The sequence below is a fragment of the Pygoscelis adeliae genome, unplaced genomic scaffold (genome assembly GCF_000699105.1).
Source record: "Pygoscelis adeliae isolate BGI_AS28 unplaced genomic scaffold, ASM69910v1 Scaffold16, whole genome shotgun sequence".
In the NCBI taxonomy this organism is placed as follows: Eukaryota; Metazoa; Chordata; class Aves; order Sphenisciformes; family Spheniscidae; genus Pygoscelis; species Pygoscelis adeliae.
The window spans coordinates 5458715-5481131 of record NW_008825162.1 but is presented as its reverse complement, the minus strand read 5'-3'; the positions used below and the strand labels follow the sequence as shown (position 1 = coordinate 5481131).

General features: G+C 37.9%; 1 protein-coding gene across 4 annotated transcripts in view; it reads right to left on the bottom strand.

Annotated features, from left to right (window-relative positions):
* The window catches only part of KCNMA1 (potassium large conductance calcium-activated channel, subfamily M, alpha member 1), a 513257-nt gene that overhangs the window by 224698 nt on the left and 266142 nt on the right, over window positions 1-22417 (bottom strand). The window lies entirely within an intron of this gene.

The window sequence follows — 22417 nt, the reverse complement described above, 5'->3', positions numbered from 1 at the left end:
GCTTTCTTTCCCATGAACTAACAGTGCCTTGAGACAAGCCTTAAGATATCGTGCTGAAACAGTTCTCAGTGAGTGTACTTAGTAGTCATCCTTTTGCACACAAGGGTAGACTAACACCAGCCTGTCCTGATTGCTGTAGCTGTTTATCTAACCTCTTTACCCCACTCCATCAAGCCCATTACATTTCCTTTCCAGAACTCACTCTCTTCCCAGCCACTCTCTCTCACACAAAGGAAAAAAAAAAACAAAAACTCCCTAATTCTCTAATAGTTCCTATAAACACCATTTAAGGACCACACCACAGTTTGTTCCTGTCTGCCCAGGATTTTCTCTGTAATGTGCTTCTATAATACCCTTTTGTAATTATTTCTGACAGGGCTTGCTTTTCCTCAGATCTGTAGAAGGCGAAAGGATTGACATGCAGGTTAATTAAAGAAAGACAGGAAGAGGAGGCAAGACCTAGCTGCCTTCTGACCAGGAAACTGCAGTTGCCTCTGATCTACTGAAATGAGTTACACCTGGTCGAGAGCATTGGCCTTTGTGATGAAAGGGCAGGCTGTTCATCTGCGCTTCCCACAGGGCAACTCTGTCTGTCTCCCCCGCGTTCAATCCTTAGCCTCACCCCTGCTCCCCTTGCCAAGTGAGACTAGAGGGAAAAAGACACCATGTTTTTGTCTTGTGCTAAAAATTGGAAAAAAACCCAAACTCCCAATTTGTAACACTTGCATCAGTGTTTCCATGTAAGTGAATTAGCACAACAAATATCACCAGCTGTTAAGTTAAAGCAAGGGCAGAAACCTCTGGCTCTGCACAATGTGTGTTTGGGATAAGATGCACAACCACTGCACCGGTGTTGAATTTTTAATTTATGAAAGATGATACAGAAAAAAAATAGAAGAGGAATAATTTTATCTCAGTCAACATTGCAAAAACCAATTTAAAAAATAAGTAAAATCAATTTACATACTCTTGAAGGAGCATATCTGCATAAACACACTTGGCAAGGTAGAGCACTGATATAACCGGGAAGCTTACAGATATCAAGGGGCAAAGAAGGACACAGCAAGAGACATCGGAACCCAGTGGCTGAGCTTCGAAATTCTTGTCTAGACAAGGGCTTAGGGAAGCTCAGGAAAAAGAACAGATGAGAACTATAAGCTACAACTTATTCACAGAAATAACATGAGATTCTATTAGAACATGATTTAGCAGGGTTCTACATTGATGACTGGGAATACCATAAAGACTATTACTAGAATATTCAAAACACCTTTAATCCCAAAGGGCTTGTCTAGACAGAAACAGGAGGAAACTAAGTCAAATCTATTGGAGAACTAGGAAGAGCAGTGTCCCGGGACGTCTGGGAACAGCAAGTGTAGCGTAGTAGTAGATAATGCAGTAAGGACCAAAATACACACTTACTGATATCTCTCTCTGATGATGGCTGTAAAGAACATGTTTCTATTCAATACCTGCTTATCTAAAAAAAGTGTACCGCAATGATCATTAGCCATTAAATGGACTAATATGATGGAAGATTTATCAGGATCCTGCTTTATGGAAAAGTTGGATCCTTAAGTATTCTTTCTAACTGAAGGCATTTTATCACAGACTTTAAGTTACAAACCACGTATGACAAACTTTTGCACAGTATTATTGATTAGCATGTTAGCACACCTGCCATCCCATCACTACTGCAAAATGCTAGACCGAAGCAGCGTTATGAAAATTTGTGTGGGTGGATCTATTTTCATGATGACACTGCCCAAGAATGTTTTTTAACAAAGCTGTCAGATTGACAGACCTAAAATTCTGAGTTGAATAAGAGCTGGGGAGGAGTTGCAGCTAATTGAAAAACATTTTCACAATAGTTTTGTTAAGAAACAAATATGCCAACAAAACCTCAAACAAAATTTCACTATTTAAAAGTACTTACAATTATTTTTACTAGAACTACTGAAAACTAAAATTCTCACACTTATGTGAAGTTTAGGCATTTGACTCCAAAGCAATATGATCTGTGGGCTGAACCTTCATATCCCACCAAATTCAGCAGCAGTTCTGAGTGCTCAGCACTTCTGTGAATTAGAACATTAACACATTGGACTCAGATGCCTATTTTTGGAGACTAAATTTTGAAAATTTAGCACTGAAAATTACCATAGATAACAATTACATGCGTACTATAATTTGAGGGGCTTTTTACTCCTAATGCTGTAGAAAATTATGTAAGCGTTTGAATCATTTCATCACATCATCACAAGCAATAAAAAGTCCTCACCCGGCAGAAAACACGGGAAGCCTGCTTTTTGTATGTTCACCTAATGCTGCAGTACTAAAAGCCCCTTCTACCTGTGTAGCAACAGAATCCATGCACTTACATTTAGTTCACGGCATGCTAATTCTTTTACTTATGACTCTATTAGTAATTCTCTATATTCTTTATTATCTCTTTGGCACATCCCACAGAAGACACTCTGGAAAGCTACAAGAATTAGCATTTTGAATACTAAGGAAAATCATCTCCAAACTTCATTAACCACAGAACCATCAACCCATCAGCACTGTAAATCCTGGCATTAGCTGAATAAAAGTAATTAGATTGGCCTTGTAAGTCCATAGGGGCCTTCCCTCCCTTCTTGCTGCTTGTTTAGATGGAACACAGACTACCAGAACCAATATTCTGTAATTCATTCAACCTCTTCTAGCAGCTTGCATGCATCCCTGAGGCCTTAAGATGGGTTATATTTATCATACACAATGGCAGTAACATATTGGAGGTTATAAATTATTGCAACTTCACTGACAGACATGCTTTTACACTCACAGTAAGTCTGATGGTGAATTACGGCCTTAGGAAAAACAAGGAGTTGAAAGACATGTTCCTGACTGATTGTGACACTACTTCAGTTCCATACCAGTAAATAAACATATACATACGGAACAACCTCTGTGCTTCCGTAAGTATCAAGGTTTGCACTCTCACGTACTTCGAAAAGCTGTACTAGCTCTATTCAAGCAGTATTTTTGTTTTATGTATATTTCTTCCCTTTCCCAAAAATGCATTAGTATTACTAATGTAGTTCTGGACCAAAAAGGGTAAAATAAAGTATCTTGAACTCCCTCCTCTGATTATGTTTTGAGAAAAAACTGAGAAAAGTTTTCGTGCCAGCATTACTATTCTGTATGTGCATCAAGGATCACTGCAGTTAAAAATGTCTAAGAATTTAATACTATGGAAATGCACAACTGAAGAGTGATAGATATTCAAATACATGCACAGCTAAAACAATCTGCATACCTGCAAAGTATGAAGGCTTTTTCATTTACTAGAGCGGCATAGTGATTTTGCTTTGAGATAGACTGGCCATATGCAATAATTGTTTATGCCTTTCTCTCTTACTGATAACACGAGCAGTTATAATGAGCAGCATGACAATTTTGTTATGTTAAAGTGTATATTGTACAGTAATTAAGAATCAAAATATTTTTGGTTTTTCATACAAATGTGTTATGCTACTTTCATTTTGGATGAACAGCAAAGACTAAACGCTCCATAAGAAAGATATTATGTAAATTGACGTAAAGCCAATGTGGTTGGCAGGAGAATAAAAAAGCATGAGGTACTTAAAATTACTTAAAATATGTTTCAACTTTTTTTTTATATTAACTACATTTCAAGTTCATGATGTTCCTATAAATTACATGATCGAAATATACGTCACCCATGCTCCAAGTCCTGCGTTGCCTTCCAACTTATTGTATGAAACTATACAAAATGTTTATGACACGTACTAATGGACTCCCTTTTTGATATTATGTTAATATAACATTATGAGATTATTAATCAAGATGATTGACAATTTTCATGGTCAGTATTTTCTGTGAGGGATTTCTCTTATTAATTTCTTCACCCCGCTTGACAATGTTCAAATCTGTTGAGCTGAAGGTACACACTGCAACTCAATTTTCCTCATTTCTATTTCTTTTACTTTGTGAGGAGGCAGATGGAAGTGTATAAAAGGTGGCATGATAGTCTTGCAGGTTTTATTGATGAGTATACTGCATCTAGATTGACTTGTATGGAAATTTCACACATGTTAATAAGATCATAAATATGGATATTAGTATTTGTGAAAAGTACGAATAGTAAACACTTTATGCATCTGAAGACATGTATGTAAAACAAAAATACTACCTATGATTAAAAATGGTCAATTATTTATCTGAAATGCATATTGAAATAACTTTGAGCTACATTAGAACACTGACCAGTTTAGTCCTGTCTATATGCACTACCGTTGCACGATATGTACTTGCCATACAATGGACACTTGAGTGACTAAACAAGAGGAAAAGCATTTTAGAAGCTAAATCAGAACAAGAAACAAAACATTATTTTTATCCTAGCTCTACACTTACTAGGTTACCCTAGATATGCAAATGAGCAGGGCAGGTTGGGAGGTAAAGTGTTCCCACTTTAATTTTTACTAGTGGCGTAATAAATAAATAAAACTTTTTTAGAAGGCACAAGCTCCACTTCTGTACAGTTCCTGCCTTTCAATACTCTATCCTGAGAAGGGGAGGGACCGTCGATATCTAAGTTCCACATAGATGTTTCCATGACATACAGATTGTCATTATTCTTTACACAGGTACATCAAGAAAAGATAGTAGGATCCTAAGATAAACATTCATAGGACTTAAGACTGGAAACTCTTAATGAATTTAGGTGGATGTCTTGTACACCACAAGCCATTGAGCTTCACCAGCTTACTTCTGAAGGGAGTAAAGTATTGGCATTTTAACTGAAGTATAATTTATGTTTTGATAAAGTGCATCTTTCAGGAAAAAACAATCATTCCCAACGTGAACAAAGACAGAGATGAAAAATCCTCATTTTCTCTTGATAGTATATTTTGGTGGACAGTCACCCACACTATTAACATTTTACACCTTATTTTCCATTTAAGTTTGTCCAGCATTAGCTTCAAGATATTGATTCTTTTCAAGCCTTTGTTACATTAAACAGCCTTTTACTTTCTCCCACAAAGATACTTACTCCAGTATAACCAAATCACACATCAATCCTATTCTCAATAAACCAAAGTGATTAAGCTCTTTAAATCTGCTACTATAAGGAATTTTCTCCAGCCACGAAGTTTCCTACGCTCTCCACCATTCACTTTTTGTGTCCCTACAGAGTGAGTATCTGCAATCTCCAATATATGCTTCCACAGAATGGAGATAATAAACTGAGCCTCACAGAGCTTCAGGTATTTAGAACTAACTATAAAGCACTAAAAACACTCTTCGATGGAAGTTACTTCTTCAGTGGAAGACACTGCTATCAACACTGATGTCAATGGCATGCTTTAGACAGTGCGCATCTCCTCTTCTCATATGGTTCAGGAAACTGTAAACATTAGGAAATACCATTGCAGATCCTCAGACATACATTTCAAATCACGTGCTCCCAAGCCTTTTAAAAAAGCTTCCAGAGACCTATGTAACTTGAAACATTGCAAATTTCACACCTTGAACCTTTCCTTTTCTTAAAAAAAGGAAGATAGGCTTAAAAAAAAAAGAATGTAGACATTCAATTATCTAGTATAAACGTACTCAGGGTCATGACAGCTTCACATTTGATAGAATACCACACACAATAAATCTCTTACACAATGAGACTGCTTACCTGGCAGACCTACATCAGTCCCTGGGGCACAAATTAGATTGAAACTATTCTCTGCATTTTCTCCTTTCATGTCAGTAATGATATAACTAACTACAAATATCATCATTTGATCTGGGAAAAAGCCTTATCTTATCCCCTTTTTTTACCTGGAGTTCAGATCGACTGTTCTTTCCTGTACCGAAGTATGGGTGAAAAAATGGGTGTAATACTTCGTTGTAAGCAGGTGGCACTTTCTTTTCCCTTTAGAAGCGTATGAAAGTTCTCTGTAGGAGTATGACTAGCACTTCAATAGCAGAATAGAGCTCATTCTATTTTAGTCCTTGATTCCATAAGCCTGACTGCAGTGTGTTCATTTAGAATTAAATCTAAGCTTACAGGCAAACAATACCCATATGATATCAAGACTTAAAAACATAGAAAGGCACTTAATCACTTGTCTTGGAATAAGAAATTTCTGTCAGATATCATACTTTCTGAACTTTGAGAGTAGTAATAAAGGTTCTCCTCCTTCCTCAACAGAGCTAAAATCTCTATTGTTGCAACCAATTGTTATTTTTCAAGAAATACAGGAAGACTGACTGGGTTTTATATTTGGTAACTGATTTGACAACAGTGATCCTGGCAAATTGTAGTCAATACAACTTCAGAAAGGGAAAACAAAAGTCAAGAAGAGAATCAGTGAAGCAGATCAGGATGCTGCTGCAGTCTGCGGCCATCGTCATGCCGTCTTAACCTAGAACTCATGTAAAGGCTGATCCCCAGTATGAACCGGGCACCTAAAAGCTGACTCCAACTTTTACCTGGTTGTCAATTTCTCAGAAACTTAATATACACAAGAAAATCTGATAACAATTTGCCATGTCTCATTTCTGAGTAAGACACTTGTATAGAAACTAATATGGAAACTCCATCGCCCACATTTGCTCTTTTGCTTTCTCTGAGCCATCTAAATGATGCAAAGGAACAGAAATGGATAGAGTTCGTCAGGAGATAGTCTGCATTCATCGGATAATATTAAAAACCTTTGAAAAATATATGAGTAAAACATCCCAAAAGTTTCTTCACTTTTATATATTTTATAATGAAGAGACTCTTTGGTCACTTTTTCTGAAGAGGTAGAAAGCTCTCATTACAGGCTAATGCTCTTCCCTTGTTCTCCCATCACCATCTCGATTTGTTATAGTCACAACAGCTTCAGCTGAAGATTTGGTTGTTTCTAAGCTGTCTCTCTTCACTTTGGGTTCCTTCTTTATAGAGTTAGGGGACCCAATTTTGTCAGTCATTCATGTGTTGCAAATCACTATTAGATTTATTTCATTCTAACCTAGATTATGTGGCTCCTTGGAAGGGAAATGAGTGGCAGGAAGTTGGAGGGAAAATTAGGCTGTACAAAAAAGTCCTGATAGCTTTAAGGCCCTTACAGACGTGCGTATTAAAGATGATAAAAACCTAGAGACTGTTGAAACCAATATTAAATCTTGTAATATCTCAACATTTGGATGCCTTCTTTTTTTTTAATTTGCCTTTGGAGATAGCATGAGCAAACGTGCTTCATCCATCTTTCCAGATGGTTTAAACATTTCCTATGAATTTTAAATTCTTTCCTCTGATTCTTCTCTGCCACTTACAAATAGATAAGGCTGGCTGATAGTCACAGCAAGTCCTATAGAGGCCCAAACATAAAGCAGACTTTAATCTTAGATGACTCTTCAATTTAACATGATCCTCATTTCCAAGAACAGACATGAAAGCGAACAAGAAGGTTTAGAAAGACTTATAACAAAGGCGCTACGGACACCCCCAAATCCTATACACTTTCATTGCCACAATCCCCACACCCTTTGCTTCCTTCCCCTCACATATGTGTGTTTCAGCCAGTTTGACAAATTCCCAGCCGGAGTACCTGCTTCCTTGTATCTGTTGGGAATTAAGACCTAGCTGCATATGAACTTCATATAACTACTAGTTGTATTCAGATGGCAGTGAACACCATGAGAAAAATTAGTGAGTGCTGCGTTCTCTTCAGCAGAACACTGCTTTCCCCATCACTCAAACCAAATTGCTGGGGAGTGCGTAAGCTATCTAGAGTCAGAAGAAGTAGAAGATGAACCCAAGTAAATGAGAGAAGTACCACAGACCCCTTCCTACTCCCAACAATGTTTTCAAGGAATGATGAGAGTAGACTGGCTGCATAGCTCTCTTTAAATGCAAGAGAGCTCGATTCCTTTCCCCATTTTGTCAGACAAGATCCTACTCAGAGTGTCTGTGTCATGCTCTCCACAGTGAGAGCATGTCCTGTGAAACTGATATCCCGATCAATGTATCAGGACACTGGTGCCAGCAATTAGTATTTCTCAACTCCAGGTTCCCACCTGCTGTTTTTCATTTGGTTATGAGCTTCAGTTCTTTGCCCAAATCAGTAGTTTGAAAAAGGAATAAAGTTTATTTTATTTATTTTAACAAACCGCCATCGAACCCCTCTCCTCCTCTACTAAAAATATATTTTCAGGAATTCATTATGATCAGGACAGAGATTTATATAAATAGCCATGCACCTGCATGGAATTTTACTAGCCACATGCTGTGAAGTTCATGCTCAGAATATTAATTTGCTTAGCAGGTCTGCTGTCATGCTAAGGTCTATTTTCATAGTGTGTTACCACATTTTGTTGCATGGAAATGTTTCCTTGGATAATTTTGTTTCTATGCAAGTAACTGCTCCTTCGGGAAAAGCTTTTTTAAGTACTATACAAGCGTTTGTATGTACTTCACAGACTTTTCTTCATACTGTATCACCTACTTGCTACCCTCTGTGAATGCCAAAAAGAATATAACTCCAAAGACCGCTTTTCAAAATGTTGAAAAAAAAGCAATCTTCAGTGCGATGTCTGCCAATTTTAAGATCTAAAACTCAGAGAATGAAAAATCTGTCTTTAAATAAATGTTGTCAGCCTGCCAAATATACTATTTTTTTTTCCATTTTTGTGTTATTTCTTTATCACTAACCTGTAGCTGTCTGCTTGTTTACTAAAATTTTAGACTTAATTTTCTGTTCTCTTCTTCCTGTCCTCCCTCCATCCTGGAGGCATTCAACCTTGGGGGGTTTTTTTGTTTGTTTGCGCACAGAAAAGAGGAAAGCTCCAAATGTTTGTCAGGTACTAGCCTTTGAATGAGACACTTATGATACTAGAGTAGTCTCAACAGACTTTGTTCTCGTGCAGGCAAGTCATTTATTTTCATTTATCTCCTGCCTGAGAGGTTATTCCACTGATTAATCTACACAGGCAGGTTCATTCCCATCTCTCCAAACCTGATAAAACTGTTAGTGACACTCCGAATCAATACAAAAGAATTCTGATTTACTTTTCACTGTTAGTCACTTACATGCAAAAACTCTCTTTTCTCTATAAACCCAAGCTTTACCTATGTAGCAACCAGAGTCAGAAAACTTCTTTCTGGAGTATTAATCAAACTCACCCACATATCAACCATTATTAACCTTTGATGCAAAACTTCCAGAAGGCTGTCAGTATCCTGTACACTCTTGTACCATTGGGTGGCATCATCGCATCTCAACATCTTGTTTTCCATTTACTGATAGATTGTTGAGTTGACAAGCACAGACTTTGTCTACAATGCAAAAATGTTTTGTGCTTGACAGCTGTATTAATTATGACGACTAAGGACAAATAATAAGAACAATCATCTCAACAATTCTTTTCATACAGCTTGGCCCTGACAATAGCAACCATCAATGAGACAAACGTATTCCTAGCAATTGGTACAGACTTTGTTTTGTAAATGCTCTCCTGATTTTTCAACAAATATTTGAGAAAGACAATATTTAGAAGGGCAGACATTACTGGTCCTCAACCAACTTTATAAAATAATTAATACTTAAAAGGGAATTTTCCCTGACATCCATGACAACAACAGGAATTCACCCCAACAGCTTAATCCCACTAACACTAATGCAGTTTGCAAAATTGCACAGGTAAGGCCATGGGGGCTTGGGAGGTGGGGGGTGTCTTCTTCTGAACAAGAAAAGATATATGAAGAAACTCTTGCGACTGGAAGTAAAAAAATAAACCTATACAGTTCTATGTATCAGTGAAGAAAACCAGTCCATTAAATATATAGTCTCAAAAGGAGACAGATAATGGGTTTAATAATTTCTCAGCCCTCCTCACAGTTCCTGAGAGAATTCTTCAAGACCAAGTAGAATAAAGGAAGATACACGAAAAGCACCCTTGGTAATATATTAAGTCCAGCTGCCATGCTCTCAACTTTACAGATATGTAGATTTACTGATTCTTAAAAAGTTCTTTTGAAACTCAGCTTCATAAACTAGGAGGGGGAGAGAGTAAATATGTCCAATCCTCTACGTGACCAGAATACTTTAATTTGACATTCACTATAAACACCACAAACAATATTTTTATAGTTTAAGCAATCTTCTTTCACAACTTACTGGCTCCATAATAGTTATAGGGTAGGTCTAACATTTAAGAGTTAGGAGGGGATCAGCCAAGTTAAACACTGTAATTTTCTTTAAATATACTAAAAACCTGTTGAAATGCCATTTATGACACCAATTATAATTCTTGCGAGGGAATATGTCTATGTGGTGAAAGAACCTGTTGACCAGTCTGCTGCCAAATTTGTTCTCATTTCCATCCCACAACATGACTCCTCCCCCTCCCAAAATATTGGAAGATTATTGTTTTAACTGGGTACTAAACAGCCATGATAGTGCTCTGTTGGCAGAGAAAATCATGGTTCTTGTGCCAGCTCCCAGAACAGCATGCTTATTAGTCATGGCTTTGTAAATGCTCTCACATACAATATCTGAACAACTTGAGAAGAAATTCCCAGATTTCTCATTACAAGCATGTACTACAAGCTGCACCTCAAAGTACTAACGCTTAACACAGATAAGAAAAGCATTGTCTCCTAGCAGTAGATAAAAAGCTACAGATTTTTGCCAAAGCAATACTCCTAATGTGATACTACAAACTCACTGGGATTCAGTTCTGCCTACATTTCCACTTAACAAGATTCAAAATCTTGGAGAAATCCAGTGTTGAGTACACAGAAAGCAGACTCTAAGAATATTTAATCTTCATATTTTTGCACTTAAATGAACCCAAAGAATCTTATCTTTCACTGATTAACTAGCAGGTACTGTTAACGTACCTCTTAAAAGCTGAACTGGAAACTAGGGTGGTTTTAGCAATAACTGCCTACAGAGAAATGCATACCAAGTCAGAGGACACCATAACTATCCTGTCTTTTCAGATGTAACTCCCATCATATTCACCATTTCCCTATCATACGTACCTCACAGGAAATTTTCATCTGTTGCTGCCAAAAGCGGGTCTTTTGGAAGTTATCAGTCACATGGCCACAGATGTGCCCAACTGGCACAGTTTCTTCATAGTCAAATTGCCTATGACCTCTACTTGTAAACTAACTGCTCAAGCAAGTACTAAAACAAACAAACAAACAAAAAATATTCAGGAAGCTAAAGGTTACAGCCTGGGTTAGAAGATTCTGCAGTCCCAATGGCTTAGCAAGAGACACTAGTCTGACCATTGGTCAGGACTCACAGATCATAGCTTGCTGTCTTTAATGGGCTTAACCTTCTGAGCAGGACTCTTACGCTCATAAGGACCAATGAAAATCGCGTATTATTTTTTCTCACATATCCAAAATATTACTATTGATGCCAAGGAATTAGTTTCTATTATCATCTAAAGTAATTAATGTATCACTATTTCTTTATGTTGGTTTTCAGTTAGGTATGAAGAGGATCAGTTTTGCCAACTCAAGGAAAAGCAAAAGCAGAGCAAAAGCACCACCAGGGGATGCCCTTAAAAATCAAAGGGTGACCTTCCTTAGTCTGTTTTCAAAATTCTGATTCCAAGACTGGTACCCACACCTTTGTCAATGTAAGTCATGCATACTGTCTTCTTCTACCCTGTTCATCTGTCCTCCCCAACTCTACTGTTGGCAGAAGTAGATGAAAAGAGCAAAGAGAAGAACGAACCAAGTCTACTAGCAAATACTAGTTCAATTTTGGGTGAAGATGACTAGCGATATCACTCCACTGTTTGATGGTCCCTTCTGCCTTTGGTGGTGATAACCCTGATTGTTCTCTTGGCCAACTCCAATTTGCCTTTCCCTTCCGCACAAAAAAGAGTTGCTATTAGGAAATACACAATCCGAGAACAGAAGATTCTGTTGGTGGCAGGTGAGGCTTGCAACCCACAATTACCAGCTGGAGCTGCAACTGCAATCTCACAAGAAAATCAGCCAGAAATTCCTGAGCTAACAGCCGCTGTCCAAGAGATTGCGAGCAGCTGCCAAAAAGTGACAGAAAGTCGTGGGAGTCCCAAATATTTTGAGAGTTCTGGCAAGTAGGACAATAATCATTACATGTTAAGCCAGAGCTCTCGATCCAAAAAGGTGTGGCATATTGCCCAGAATGAATAAGCTTAGTGATCTTAATGTATTTTGCATGGGTCAAATGATCACATCATTTAGGGAAGTGGTGAAGAGAGACACTTTCTTTCTTTCTCTCAATTTTTTTTCCTTCCCTTTTTTGCTTGTCTTTCTGCCTGTTCTCTACAGACACATATTTTTTGAATCTACTTGAGGGTTTGGTAGAGAAGAGATTATTTTCTCATTTTTTTTACGTAGCACAGAGAGGTTCTAAAGGTTAAGATGCATAGGCCTCAGGCTTACCACTAACAATAACAACAACAATCTTAAAATCCATTAAATACATTTTGTAATCACACCAACTGTTGCTGGAATGATCAACATGCTGCATGGACACTGAAAATTTACTGTCTTTTCTACTAGAGATTGTTTTTCCAAACACCACTAGGAAAAATCAGCTTGCAGTACTGCTGCTGTATTGCTATTACCTTACAAAAACATTTCCTATGTTTGTAATTCAAAAACCTTTCTTACACACATAATCAAAATTTGAACTATGAAGAATCATCCGAGCTACAATATTCAACCAAAACTGTAGTTTTGCTATGGGACAGGTTAAACCACCAGGGATAATGCACTTGAGTTTGCCTAGTACTAAACAAAAAAAAAAAAATACTGAAGATATGAGACCCTAAAACAGAGCACTGATTCTGTGGGTAAGGCGAATGACTAAAAAGCAAATGAATGTATCGGGTTCTCCTCTCCCCAAATCATTCTGCCTGTGCCTCCTTCCTCCAGCTGTAAAATTGGGTTTATAGGTTTGGGGTTGTTTGTTTTGGGTTTTTTTTCCCTTCCATTTGTTATTCATCTTACCCTATGCTCATATCATATTCTGTATTTTACCCTGCATTTGCTCAAAAGTCAATCAATTAGAACCTTGGTCTTGCAGACTTACAGTGTCTACAGTAACACAAATACAGCACAGCAGGAAAACTATCAGTCTTCTCCCTGGATGCCCCAGAAAACTTTGGGGTTACATGAAAGCGCTGCTCTATTTTGGTGTACAAAGCCCACAATTTCCTGAGTTCACAATCTCAGCTTTTCCAATATAAATGCTGTCTTAGTGTTGAAGCAAATTGTAGCTGACTACGGTTTATTTGTACAATATAACCGCACTACATCTTGGTGAAAGTCTGAATTATTATATATTAGCAAGTATTCTACTTGCACAAAATCACATTATTATGGCATAGAATAGTACAACTATGTAATAATGTGGGAAAAAAATCACTAGGGAGATTTGTGAGGACAGAAAACCCCAGTATTCTGTGCCTGGTTGGTAGCCCACATAAAGGCACTGCCCAGGAAACTTAACATTTTTACCTACAACTTAAAGGTATGCTTAAAGGAAGAACTAAGAGAGCAAACTAGAGAGGAAGAAAGGCCATAAAGTTTAATAGAAAGTTTGGATTAACTATTTCAAGGGAAGCAATTAATTATTTTAATTTAAGATTTCCTCAACTTGTGAATACTCCCAAAACTCATTCTTAACTGCTTTCAGCAATCGAGGCTCCATGGATTCTCTAGCAAATTTCAGGCAGAGCGCTCTGGTGCCTCTTCACATGTTCAGCTTTAAACTGATCACCAGATTTTGAAACAGAAGGCTTCCCCCCACCCCAGCTAAGATGACTGGGAATTGTTGCCAAGCTCTCTGGTTATTTCCTGTGATTGGTTGGGAATTTAATCTAATTTTAATTTTATTTATTTTAATTATCATTGAAGAGTGTCTAAACATTCAAAGCGCGTGTTTGTGTCACTACCACATCTCACAGAAGCGGATGAACGGCTTACCTTTATACCGTTCTGCGAAAAGCCAGGGCCCTGAGGGCACCGGTAAGCCTTCGTGGCCTGGGCCAGCCTCGCGGGACGCCCTGCCCGGGTGCCCCAGGAGCCCCATCCCGCGCTGACCGTCGGGGAACAGCGAGGGCGGCTGCTCCCTGGGGGTAACCAGCGGCCCAGGGTGGCCACGACATGGGCCTGGCCGGGCCCTCACCCACAGCGGGGCCTTCCTACAACGTCATCGGCCCGGGCCAGTGCAGCGAGGTGCTGCCAGAAATGGGTCCCGCCAAGGGTCCCGATCCTCCGGGGAAGGGCAAGGCAGGGAGGAGGTCTGGGTGGACCCACGAAATCCCAGCTAAAGCTGGGGAACCGGGCTGGGGCAGCACCCCTACAGCCTGTCCGGGGCTGAGCATAAGCGGCCTCCTGGGCCATGTGCAGGGGCAGGCCCCTGGGCAGCCCGTCGGGGCCATTAAGGCCTGTCGATGCCAGAATGAAATTTCTTCTAGGCCAAAACCTAGAAGTGAATATTTATCCCTGTGGAAAATTTTAATGGCTGAGATGCAAAGGAATTTTTTTGATGGAAATATTATCGCAGGCTTAGGTATAGGAGGTCAGCCAGGAGCTGCAAGGTTATAAATCACTGCTTTCACTTTTAAGTAAAAACTGCAAAGTATTATTTGGGAAATTGCTTTCTTAACCTGTCTTTCCCAGTAAGTGCTCTCAAAATTGACTTCTGCACTAAAAATTAATTTACAGGGCTTTAAGCAGTGAAAAAAAGGACAACAAAAATACAATCTTACGGCTGTTATGCTAAGGACATAAATGAGATGGAACAAACTCAAAATGAGCATTTATCTGCATTATTTGATTTTGTAATCACTACCTAGTGTTATTTTCCATTAAAGGAAAAAAGTAATTACAAAAATGTGTATCATTAAGAAAATGCCACTCCTATAATATATCCTATGCATTGTGAAGGCGCTGGCAAACATCCAGCTGTAGTGTGATCGCACATAAAAATGAACAGAAAAGAGGGACTGCATTTTCCTGATCCATCTCGTAACATAAAGCTTCCCTGCTCTGTTCAGAGGAAGTCCACGAATAAAGCAATGTAATTCTCCTGTGGTTTAGATATGAGTGCATTTTTGCAAAACGTATTTGTACAAATATTAGCAAAAGTTATTCTAATATTAAAAGACAACAATAATATGACAGAAAGGAAAGTCAAGGTAAAGCGCTAAATGGTACTTCGATAACAGAGAAAAGCAACATGAATGCATGTAGGAATAAAGTATTCTGAACTCAGTTTACAAAAGTCCTGGAATGACTACTAGGCTGCAGAAATTATGTCATGGTTTTCTTGGGAAAATACGAATAAAAGGTCATAGCTCCACCATTTGCTACACAGAAAAGAATGATATTTCATAACAATGCTGGCTCTACAGATTTAAATACTAGAGTTAAACTTAAGAAAATTAAAATTTAACACCAATATTAACATAGGTGCAGAAGGACATACAGATTTTTAGCATTTTTTTTTTTAACATCTTAATCTGTGAATCTTGATAGAATCTTATCTAGGTTTAACCTCTAAATCGTAAGCATTGAAATGAAACCTACAGAAGTCAACTCCTTGGCTGTGTTTCCTGAAACATTTACAGTTTTAGCCCTCCAAGCAGTCTGACCTTTAACTACCAATTTTTTAGTGGCATACTCCTACTTTTAGGGTAAAACACATCATTATCAACATGTGTTAGCAGAAGTCAATTACAAAGAGACTAGCCAATGGTTGGGGCATCTTTTTCTGTCAACTTTTTCCCTTGTTAACATTTTGCATATTAGGATTGCCTGAAAGCTTAGAGAGTGATATACCATCACAGTGACAGCTTACTGAAGTTGTGCAATAACTGAGTTCTCTTGGTAACGATGTTCTCGGTGCCAGCCAGTGAGCTAATGGAAGCTTGAAAGGTTCCCTGAGAACGAAAGGACGCACATCACCATTATTACAGTAGACAGCTTTGCTGTAAGTCCATAGCTTTGAAGTTCTCACTGTAAAACATCTGCCCTTAATTCAGCAGTCAAAAAATCCTTCAGCTCTCTACCCACAAACTCCTCAGTCAGCCTCGTCAAGTTACCTATATTTTGACACCCTACAGAGTCTAATAGAGATTTCCAAGCCTGCCATGTAATACAATCTGAGCTGCTGGCAGCCACAACTGCCTTCACATGCCATGTCTTTCTGATCTCTGCTATTAACAATACTTTAAGTGTCAACAGATGTCATCATGTGTAACGTGTCAAGAAGAGCCAACTCATGTGTGCTACAGTTGACAGATTTCCTTCCAAAGATATATAGCATGTGTATTATGCAGGCAGGTCCGTTATAGCCAGTCTGACACTATAACTGCACTAGCTGCTTTGGAAGTTTGCTTCAGTGTTCACTTTTAAAGTGAACTGATTCAACTTGCTTTTGGAAAGGGGTTTGATTGAAGGCAAAAAGAAAAAAAAAAAAAAAAGAGGGGAAAAAAAGCCCCTAAAACAGAGCATTGACGGTTCCTGCCTGCCTGCCCATGAATACATCACAGTTCTTTGGCAGCTGGAGGTGGTGACCTCTTGTATCACGCGCTAGGCTCTTTGGCGGTTTAACCGTAGTGTTAATGTTAAACCACCAAAGCTCATGGCAAACTGTGAAATCCACCATGTGCTACACTACAGCATTCGCACACATATAAGAAAATGTTCCAGTATGATTTCCAGACCACACATTGAACTTCAAGAGATAGTGGGTTTTTGCAGATAAGAAACATCTGTGTGCCCTATCCATATGTCTATCAAATGCATGGAAATTCTGTTTCATTTAAACAAATGTGTTCATCTAATCCTGTTATGAATGGAACCAATAACTTCCAATCTATTTAATAATTTTCTGAGTATACTAAGTACTAAATTTGCATATATGCCAGACCACAAGTGATCAACAAAACATTAACATAAGTGATCACAGTCTGAGACACTCAAGTCAGGAAGCCAATACATTGAATCCATCAAAAACTATGAGAGGCCTTAGCCAGTATTGTTTTGAAATGTACACAGCTATCTGGTCTGCTGCATTCAGATCACTTAATATGGTCAGCTCTTTTTTTTTTTTCTTTACAGAAATTAGCAATTCTCTGAAAACATTCTATTCACATAAAAGAAAGATATTCTCACCAGAGCAGAATTATTCACCGTTCCCCTAGTTTAGAATGATTCCACTCTCCAATACAATGAAAAGATTAAATTTTTAGAGGCTACATCAGCCAAAAGGAACAGTTCACAGATAAACTCTAGTCTACAGTGTGATACCCAACCAATTACTTGCCAGTTATCTGATGTAATTTGTCAAAGGCTGTCTAACAAACAGTTTTGAGAAACTGAAGAATGGTGCTTAGTTTAAAATGGTAACCTTTTGACAAGTACTTACATGAGTAAAGAGTTTTCAGTCTCGACGTGACTGATTGATATTATTATGAATTATTTAACAATAGATGTTGATCTTATTTTAAATGATATACATTTTTCAGGCAAAGAATGGCACTGCACTACACTCAAATAAGAGGACTTAAGGAAATGATTACCATGTTAAACAATGATTCATTAATGTGCAGTTTAAGGGATTCATGTTTCCACCAGTGTTGCTTAAAGCAGTGAAGCAAGAAAGAAAAATCTAAGAAAATACAGATTTTTTTTTTTTTTATTTTTTTTTTACATGTTGGATGAGATTGTAGAACTCTACAGTTCAATTAACCTGTAAGGTACTTCAAGGCATAAAACATATTCTTTGCTGAAAAGAATTATTACAAATTAACATTACCAAAAAAAAAAAAAAAAAAGTCAAAAGACACGTATGGAGGGCCACTCTGAGTGAAAAATAGTGAAGGAACATGCACTTGGCTGAACATACAGGAGATCAGCATTTGGCCAAATACTGTTAACATTTGGAGGCCATTTGGTGATCTCTTTGAAGCTAAGCAAGAAACACCAGTGTTTCTAAAGAAAATAAACCCAGCAAGTTTAGCAATCCCTTTGGCAGCGTTGTAAATAAAATAAATGACTGGCTAGGCCGTTATGGTCCTTCTATCTTACTCTAGAGAGAGTCCATTAAGGTATGCATATAAACAGGTGGATCTGTCTATACGTGCTGGAATGCATAACGCACTTCTGTATACTCATTCTGGCACTTTTCATAAGTGGCAGACAGACCCAAGTATTTTCAATGACTAAAATTATTATACAATAACTGGATAGATAAATACATAGATACAATTCAACCTCTCTTTCAAGGATTGAACAGAGGAAATTGAAACATTTAGAAAAAGTCCTATAAAAATGGGAGTTACTTGCCAAATGTGTATGTGAATTCTTATTTCATGCATCCATAAAATTAACACCATTCAAATACTTTTGAAAAAAGGGACGTTTAGCTCAGACAGCTACCATCTTAGAAAGAACAGGAAAGAGGCATTGTAAGTAGAAGACTACTTGAAAATACACAGCCTGTAAAACAACATTTAAAAATAAAAAAGAACTCACATAATTACTTTAGCCAGCAAACAGACCTGCAGTACCACGTTCTCAGTACGAATCTGTTCATTAAATACATATATAATTCACTATGCTGACAGCTGCTATAAAAATTCTTGTAAAAAGCACCCAAGTATAGCAGATTTGACTCCCAACTATATTGTTACTCTGCTTATATTAGGAAGGGAGAGATAAAAAGTATTGCCGTGAACTTTAAGGTCTTACAACTCTGAAGAATTTAGTTTCTATTCTTGCTACACAGGACTTCATTTAAATTGTAGCCGCCAAAGCGATTACATGTTTTTACTGAATTGCTTTAAAGCAGGAATCGTAAAAAAATCTCACACATGTGCCAGAGTCCACCTAAGGTTCCCATTCTTTTTGCAAGTGACCATATCAAAGCTTTTGTCTATAACCAGGTTTTGATACTCTGAAATGGTAAATATTCTTCAATATTAAAATGAGCTTTACAGAACTCATTTGAATACTAATGCATGTGTATATTCTAGTCACCAATTAAATATCTTTCAACCGCCTCATACATTTTTTACAAAGCTCCAGACAGTTTCAAATTAAACTCGACCGGTTGAAATGGATCACTTTCCCCCAGGTGGGAAGCAGTTGGGAACGGTAGGAAATGCTGGGAAAAGCAAAAGAATTGTCAGAGCATAAGATCAGGCAAGTGGTCTGGGAAAGACAGTTTGGGAATGGGAACTCCGTCCTGGCAAACACTGGGAGGTGCTTGACACTGTGGGCCCTTTGACATCCAACCTTGGCCACTACAGCCTGCTTCTCTTGTAACGTATATATACACTCTGATTTGGGCACAAGGACAAGGATTTTATCTGACTCCTCCACTCTTTTTTTTTTTCCTTTTTCTTTCCGTTTTGCTGTCAGAAAAAACGTAGCCCTAGATAACAGGATATAACTGAAAGGTGAAAAACCCAAAAGAAAAATAGCGTATTTCTGTTAAAGCCCTTTTTTCCTCACTCACATCCTGATAATAAATCTTTCATAGTTCTAATGAAGAAAGTGAACGTTATGTATTACTTAGTATGTTTTTTTGAAGGTGACAAGGCCTACCACATTAAAAAGAGAGACAGAGAAAAAAAAGGGGATCTTCTTTAGGTAGGTAAGAAACAAGACAAGTTTATTGAAATGTGAGAGCACAACTTAGTAATTTGAATTGGCAAAAACCTGCAAATTCTTGCAACAGTTTAACAGCTTAGGAAAAAAAAAATACCACAAACTCCAATTGTTTTCTGATATAAAGCCTCAAAGGAAATTGAAGATTAAGTACTGTCAAACGCATGTAAGACCAGAAGAAAATCAACTTTTTTAATAACTCTCCATTCTCTTCACAAGCTGTCAGTGAATTCTTTTTCTACATCATGTTTTAAAAGGTCTAACATTATATATAATGCAGACTACTAACTAAGGAAGCTATCTATCAAGCACTTCTGCAAATTTTGTGCAAAGATCTTGTGAAAAACAAAGGAATCGATTAATTAAATCATTCAGCAAAACAGTTTATAACAACCAGCTTTGGAAAGTCTAATCTATGTTATACCCACACAGGTTAAATTTCCCAATAAGGAGAGAAATCTCTGCATTTTGGGAGGTTTTGAATCATACCATGTATCACCTGGCAAAAAAAAAAAAAAAAAAAAAATCACAGTCCTTTTTAAACACGGAACAAAATGTTCCTCTACAATACCTACAGATCCTTAGGGTATGGACACTCTTAGCTTATAAAGACTGCAGATCAGACTTCCCCTCCTCCTTTTGATGTCTTCCTAGCACAATCTCTTTCCTTTGGGTTGCCACTGATCCTGATCCTATCCTGCCCGATGTCAGGTTCCATCGGTTTGGCTAGAGCACTCCAATAACTAAAGATGAGCCATAATCACAATTCTGGATCTGGATACTCCAAATCCATCAAGCGTATGTATTGAGATCTATGAAGATGACGAATAATTATTACACTTTTATAAATATGTATTTAGCATTTCTATAGCAGCAGCACAGTGTGGTGCACTAAGTAGCCCCAAGGGACACGGTAACAATTCTGGGCAGTAAAAGAAAATTCCCATAGCTCACTTATCACAGCCTACATAAACGCTGTAGGTCTGGCTGGATTTTTTTTTGTCTTCTGATGCTGCTACGAACAGAGATGAGTTTTGTGTGGTTTTGCTATACTGTAAATTCAGTTTCAAAACAAGATTTCTAAACCCCTGATGAGGTAAACCATAGCTATAGCTTGTTGAACAGCTCTTTTCTCTGTTCATAGAGCTTATGAAAAGTACTTGGTTGTTAGATTGAGCCAAGTCTTCTAATGCTGTAACGTGTAGAACAGGTACAGCATGACTGTAACATCAACAGTGCCTCTGAGATCTGAAGTCAAAGGACTCTCTTGAGAATTGTGACTGTAACAAATACTAAAATTGTACCACAGAAAATAGTCTTCAGGAAAAAGCATACAGAAATGTGTCTAATGAACTCCCTTTACATATTAGCGTGCCAAATAACACTGACTTCCTCCCCAGTCATAATAACGAGTTTCAAGTTGTAGGTTGCCCTCTTTGTTTATGTATAAAATTCAAACACCCAGCGAAAGACTAAGAGCTGGTGGGGAGAGGTTGCTTTTCTTTTCTGGGCTAGTGCAAAGAGGCAAAAGGATCCCCTTCTCACGCTACTGGCAACACATAAATTAACAGGCAATATACAATCAACACTAGATGAGCACTTACTCTTCTTAAACTGTGTGCTTATTAGTCTATATATGCATCCCTTTTTGAAACATCTTTTCTTCTCTGACTTTCTGGTTAAATTGTGGACCTATGTATTTGTCTGAATACAGTGGCCCGGATTTCTCCTTTTCCTCTCTCTGTTTCTGTTGGCCTCTGGTAGCTTTGTATGTCTCATACAGAGTGTGTCAGGGCTTACCTTGTTTCTGTTGCGTTTACCATACAATCTCTCTGTCCAACCTTCACCTCTCCTTGTAATGCCTTTTCAGACACATGGATTTAAAGACTTTATTTCTGTCTCTAATGTGTTTCTAATGTCAGTTCCTTTGAACTGACTGTGAATTTCTGTTAGAGAATCCCTTGTGAGTTACATCATGATCACGTCATGATTCCTTCCTCATGTTGCATGGGATCTGTTTCAGACTCCACAAGTTCAGGTGGTCTCCCCTTGTGTTAACAGGTATCAGTCTCCTGAATCAGATTAAGGTCCACATAGAGTATATTCCCTTCTATCAGCATTTGATGTAAAAACCTACATCAGACGCCGAGTGGGGGTTGGAAAAGATCTGGCAGCTGGCATGAGTGGGAGTAAGCAGCCTAAGGACAGTGTGCAAAATGCAGCAATGAATGACACTTCCATTTTTATCAGAAACTGAGCCTGGGTTTGCTAAAGAATCTCATCTGCTGCTTAAAATGATATTTCTAACCTGCAATTCTTTCTTATTGCTACTTCCAGCACTGATGTGAATTGAAATTCAGTACAAATGGGGCTCATTAATGTCTGGAAAAGGAGGCCAAGTTATCACCTTAAAGAGTTTTATCGTTCCTCCCCTTTTTGATTGAGGCCTGAATCTGATTTCGAGCCGAGTGGCTGTGAATCTTCTTTGCTTTACTAGTGTTCAGTGGTTATCTACAGAATGCATAAGATTTTAAACATATACACATGTATGTGTACACATACACATCCAGAGAAAAGAGGGTATCTCTATGTTTTACATGCTGAAAAGCTTAGTTTAATATAAATCCCCCATGGAAAAAAGAACAGAAACATTAATATATATTTTGTATTTCAGACAAATAGGTAGCATAATGAATATATTGATATTAAAGACCTATTAAATGAACTTGC